The following is a 6,531-nucleotide window of genomic DNA, read 5'->3' as shown; positions in this document are numbered from 1 at the left end:
TGAACTAATACTAATGCACATCACCATTTATCAATTACATAATAAAACAAATCATCAGGTATCCAAATATTAAGTTACATAGCTCAAAAGAAATATAAAATATTAGATATTTGCTCAATTTATTAGCAGAAACCCACTTCTTTTTTTTTTTTTTTTTTTTTTTTTTGCAGGAGAAGTCAAGAAGAAAAGGGAAAAACATCACAATTCAAACAAAAGTAAGTTGGTAAACAACTTCTGATGAGTATGGAAAAATATTACAAGAATTTCAGAAATTTTATGAATAAGAATTGTTTTAGCTACAATAACAAAGCAACTCTACCTTTAAAAAAATTTACTAAGCTAAAGAGCATATTCTACATGTTCTGCACAAGACAAAGACAATATTTTGCTAAAAATAATTAATAGCCCCCTCCCATTCTGTTCTCCAGTCCTCCCTGTTAAGTTGTATCTCGGAGTGTAAACATTACATTAACTGTAAGGCTGTTTTATCTGAAGACATTAAATACATACTTCTGTATAATGTAGATTTTCAAAATGGAGGTTTTTACATAACAGCACAAAGTAAGATTTATAGATACAGGTTAAGTAATCACTGTAAGACTTGGTAAAAAAAAAAAATCAGTGTTTAAGTAAACCTGATGTGGGGGGTGTAAACATGAAGTGAGCAAGCAAATAACCATGTAGGCCCTACTTTCAATGTTTGAAAAGATTGAAGGAATAAACCACATTAAGGCCTAGAGTGCATAGTTCCTGGGATTTTAGTTCTGTATGATACTAAAAATATACAATTACTATGCTGGGTATTTTGGCACCTAACCTTCTTAAATTTCTTGTATGTTGTTAAGATTCTGGCATGGGAATAGATTTAAACAAGACATAGCTCAATAATGCACAATTTCAGGAAAGGTCAAGTGGTATAAATGACAAGCACACTTTAAATACTGACAGTCAGAAATCTTTTGCCAAGTGTCCAAATAGTTTGATTCTAACCGAAACACAGAGATTGTCAAATCTGTCTAGCATGTGTCCTGGTAAAAGTGCCTTTCAATACTCCTACAGAAGATTCGTTAGACATATTCACTGAGCCAACATGTTGTCTAATATGTATAACAAATTAGGTCATCTCAAGTTCCACTTCCAAAGCATTAGTATGAGGCACCCCGGTTTTACTGAATGCAACAGTAGTTTCTATGACCTTTGGAGTCTTTGAAGAGCAGCTATATTTTAGGACAATACTTCTCCAACTACAAAAGTTTCTTGCTGTTAAATGCTTCATGCCGGTTTTGTCTCATAAATTATACTATATCTTCATATTTCATTCCACCTTCAATTAATGCTAAGCAACAAGTACTGGAGCTCTCTGAAGGCCTGCAACACAATGAATAGCAATACAACAACCAGGTTCTTCATGGAACTTAATTTTTACAATACTTAGCCAGTCATCAACCATCTAGCTGAATAGTGGTGCACCATCATCAAAAGGCCAATCGAGAATATGGATACGTTCTTTCTCCACAAGAGTAGTGTCGTAAGTTGCTTCACATGCTCTCGCTATTGTGGTAACTCCATAATTCTTAAGTTCCTCTATAAATTTGTTTAAGGTCACATTAATTGGAGGGTGTATAATAAGAAATCTCATGTTCTTGTGTGTGGTTTCCACAGAAGCTGGGCAGTTCACTCAAATCATGTTAATTTAGTTTAAAAAAGAAAACATTCAATAGGTTTATGAAAGAATTTTAAAATGTCAGTACAGAAATGATGCAATGAAACTGAAGTCTACTTCAATATACTCCACTTGAAATTTTCAGTGCTTTGAATATGAAGTTGTAAGTAATAATAAATGAAATGAACCGCCTTAACAAGAAGCAGTAGTTCTTCAATCCAGTAATACTGAGGCAACAGAAAGGAAGGGCACTGAAGTTTACCCCATCTAGGTGATAACTCTTGTAAAATGCTCTGTGGGTCTCAGTTTAACACCTCTGTGTCCAGGATAACCATTCTTATGGGGCGTTCCCTACAGTTCACTTGTCTGCATAGAGGTGGCTGTGTGCCTGGTAGTAATCTCTGCCTGCCCTTCAGAAACTCTGCCCATGTGTGACTGAGAACACCACAAATCTGAGGAATATGTTTACTCATTGAAGATTGTGGCCTAATCATACAGCCGGTCCTCACACGGTTCTCACAGGCCACAGCGGTGGCGGTGGTTGCTGGGCAGTTGGGGGGAGGGGGGCAGTGGTAGTCTCAGGGTGGTGGGAGCCCCAAATTCCTTCTTTTAAAATCATAAGTAATAGGTTTTCAAATCACTATGGCCAAAAAGAAGGTTGCATACGAACGTCAGACTTCTTGAGAACAATATTGGATGATGTGTAATAAAACAATGCAGAAATATCTCCAGAATCTTGACTGTAATAACTTTGAACCCACAGTCATAAACTAGCAAAACTAAAACCAAAGGAAATAAAAATATATTTATAGATAAAGTATAGTGTTAGTGACCATATCTGTTATTTGTAGAAAACAGAAAAAACTTGAACATATGCTCTAGCAAAATGAGAAAGGAATTCTAAAAAGATGAATAATGGAAAACAGGAGCTTCCATTGAAAAAAAACAATCCAAGAACAAATGGGCAAGCCCCTTTAGAAAGCAATCAGTAATATGTAAAACATTTTTTTAGTACTGTGATAAATAATGTGGATAATGTCATCAGTAGTGTGAGAAAATTTTGTGCTGCTTCTGCCAAGTAGGAAAAGGTCAAAGTAATCAGAATTTTTTTTTTTTTTAAAAGCTGCACAAAACGCTGTGATCCAAATGAACCAAAATGCAAATGCAACGTGAGTTTTAGTGCAATAAAATGTAATATATTTAACTTAAAAATAGATTACTCTTTTTAAAATGTTGCAGTATCTGTGTGAAAATTAGACCTTCTTCTTTATGCTTATGCTTTCTTCCCTATGCATTGTTGTGTTCTGTAATTAAAAAAAAACTTACATTAACAATATAAATGCTCTCTGTTTTTCATTTTAGAATCAAAATATTGCAAAACGCAGACATTTTAAATTTTATTGGAGTAGGAACTGTAAATTTGATAAATCTTATCAATGGATTTTAGTCGTCTGAGTATCTGAAGTTAGAAGTCGAATTGGGGAGAATTTGGGTAGCTAAAAGTAGGGGTATTAGCGTTCATTTGTTTGTTCGTTTGTTTTTCATCTTATGAAGCCTGAGATCCAGTCTGTCTGTCTTTATTTAGAGAAATAAGAAATACAGATTTAAGCATATCACTTAAAATTAGAGGATAAATGTATGAAAAACAAAAATAATTTAATAAAAGGTTTGGAAAAATAAAAGAAGTCTCACAAGGCAGAATTTCTTATACTTCACAAGAAGTAAATAGAAATAGTCTAAAGTTGATAAATCAAGCAGGAAAAATAAAAGATTTTTTTTTAGAATTTCATTGAAAATTCCCATAATTGAAATACAAAGCGTTAAATGTTGTTAAATCAGAAGAGTGATACAGAAACCAGGTAGGAGTAATATGAATTTTGAGTTAATTCTGTGGTGTACTTGTTTGAATTTTTTTCTTTTTTAAAAACATAGATTTAATTCAAATTTTTTTAGGGTGAGTTTTCCTTGGAAAATATATTATTTCTGTTAAATATGCCACTTATTTTAACTCAGAGCTATGATCTTGTTTAAAAATAATATTGACAAAAATGACTGCAGAACATGTGAATAGTGGTATATAAATATAAGAAACTATATATAGGAATATAAAAAAGACTAAAGGATATGTATGCTTAAAAATTTGAACATATTCTGGGGCAAACTCTTGTTTTTCATCACAATGATAATTAGACTACTGGATTAAAAATATTTTTGCAGTTATTTTGCTATTAACTTGGCTATCATAACAAAAATAAATTAATTTATAATAATAACAAGCAATTATGTTAATTGTAATTTTTACCAGTATTATAAAATAAATGGAAAAGAACATGTTGGATTTGGTCATTTTTAAATTATTTGCTTAAAATTCAACATCTTTTCCAATTGCACAAATTAAACAATTGAAATTCAATGTGGAGTAAAGAAAACTAACTGAGAAAAAAATAAATCAATTTGATAATGTCACAGTTTTCTTTATTATACTTGTAAGGCTCAATAAGACAAGTCTTGCGCTCACTTGACAAAGTTGAGTACACATGTACAAGTATGATTTTTATCCATTAAATATGTAAAACCTTGCTCGTGACATAGTGCAATATATTTCATTTTCATTTCTTCTCAGTTCTCTGCATGAGGCTTGATCACAATGAATTAAGGACAAGCCAATCAACACTGAACAGAACAATAGTAAGATGCAAACAGATGTTTTATGGAGTTATTTTGTTTCTAAATATTCTTTACTGAGTACTCCTGAAAAAGCAGATAGCAAACTGTACCTATTAAGACCTATAAACTATCAGTAAAGTATGTTACAGTGAAATAAATTGCTGCACTTCTCAAATAATACCCTGTCACTCCCCAAATGACAAAGAATTATTATACATCTGTGATGTATAACATAATATACACACAATTAGATTCACATTTTTGTTTATACAATTAATGTTTATTCAGAACCTGCTAAATAACAGATTCTGTACAAGTTGATGACTATATATTAGTGACTACAGCAACTCTATAGGTGAAAATACAAACACGTGATAATCAATTTTAATAGATATTATGAAGAAAACAAATCTCGTGCTGAAATGTTTAATAGTAAGGAAAAGTGTCTAGATTGCTAGCCAGGTAAGGCTTTCCTAAGGATATGATGCTTACCGCAAATCATGAAAGATGGAATCTATCTAGTCATATAAAAATGAGATGATGCAAATGAGTGGAAAATGAATTGTAGGCAAACTGTCAACATATGACAAATCTCTGCGGTGGGAGGTATGTTGGCATCTTTGGTGAAGTAAAAGTAAGTTGAGTCCAAAAAGAAAACAGTTTTGTATATTTAGGCAAAATATATGAACCGTTATATAGAGTATGTGTTTTCTATAGCTTGTATGTATATGTATGTGTATATGTGTCTACATAATAAATATTGAGTGTTTCTATTAAGATTTTTTTACATTTGGAATTCAAAGTTTATTTATTCTTACCTTGAATGTGCACAATTGCACTGCAATTTCTCTTTCTCTCTTCTATTAATGATAGACTATATGTTATTATTGTTACCGACATTTATTTTATAGCAATAGAAATAGAAGAAACCTTTAATTTGAATCAAACACTTTTTAAATTTGTTCTACCTGTCATTGTTAAGACTTACATATGTTTACAGAGCAATTACTTGGTACCTAATACTTTACACAGTGCTATTATTTAATAATATAAGTGTAACCCAGAAGAAACTTTAGGAGCTAGAACAAATGGGTGGATGAAATAACAAAAATGGTAGACTGACTAGTGCTGTAGGTGTTAACTATCGTCAAGTGGATGCAGGATTTTAAAAAACACAAAAGCAATGTCTGCTTTTACTGAAAAATACTATGGTTTACTGATTCTTAGAGCCTGGGAACTTTTGTATAGTCAAGACAAGTATCTCCTGAGTAAATCAAGAGAGATTGTTTTCAAGTCCATATCATCCTACCTATTATAATTAGAGGGCATGATTCTGTAAAAAAAGTAAATAAATTAAATCCCAAACTAGAAAATGGCAGCATTTGTTATCTGGTTGTAGTCATGTTATGATTTGGCCTGGGTCATAAGCAATGGTCTCCTTTGCTGCCTTAATTATTTTCTTGTTTATGTGAAAGTTTTCTAGCTCACACAATATGTTTCAGAGAGTGGAAATTTGATTTGATATTCTTACAAAGCAAACTTTGGTGCTAGCTTTGGGGGAAAAAACGACTGAAAGCTTGGAAATAAAACAAATTTGCATAATGCTATAAAATAGAATCATTCGTATTATGGATATGACTTTTTAAAGTACAGACATCATTAACAACATTTCTTGGAACTATATAATATCACGAAAGTTTCATGTGTATTTAAAGCCCAGAAGCAAAAAAAGTAAAATTTTTAAAATAATTTTTTAAAATATATTCTGGAAAGGATTATTTTTTAATAACTAATATACAAAATCTAACTTTAATTATGGAACACTTTCCATTTTACATTTCACTGTAACTTCTTTTTTTTTTTTTTTTTTTTTTTGAGATGGGAGTCTCACTCTGTCGCCCAGGCTAGAGTGCAGTGGCGCCATCTTGGCTCACTGCAAGTTCCGCCTCCCAGGTTCATGATATTCTCCTGCCTCAGCCTCCTGAGTAGCTGGGACTATAGGCGCCTGCCACCACACCTGGCTAATTTTTTGTGTTTTTAGTAGAAACGGGATTTCACCACGTTAACCAGGATGGTCTTGATCTCCTCACCTCGTGATCCACCCACTTCGGTCTCCCAAAATGCTGGGATTACAGGCGTGAGCAACTGCACCCCACCAGTAACTTCTGAGGAAGGCTCTAATAAAACAAATCTGTTTATAA

General features: G+C 32.4%; 1 pseudogene; it reads right to left on the bottom strand.

The window, feature by feature from the left end:
- Positions 1 to 1,166: 1,166 nt before the first annotated feature.
- On the bottom strand, positions 1,167 to 1,687 carry LOC100425293 (protein tyrosine phosphatase type IVA 1 pseudogene; annotated as a pseudogene).
- Between the last annotated feature and the right edge of the window lie 4,844 nt (positions 1,688 to 6,531).

The sequence above is a fragment of the Macaca mulatta genome, chromosome 6 (genome assembly GCF_049350105.2).
Source record: "Macaca mulatta isolate MMU2019108-1 chromosome 6, T2T-MMU8v2.0, whole genome shotgun sequence".
NCBI classification, from domain to species: Eukaryota; Metazoa; Chordata; class Mammalia; order Primates; family Cercopithecidae; genus Macaca; species Macaca mulatta.
This window is presented reverse-complemented; position numbering and strand designations above follow the sequence as displayed.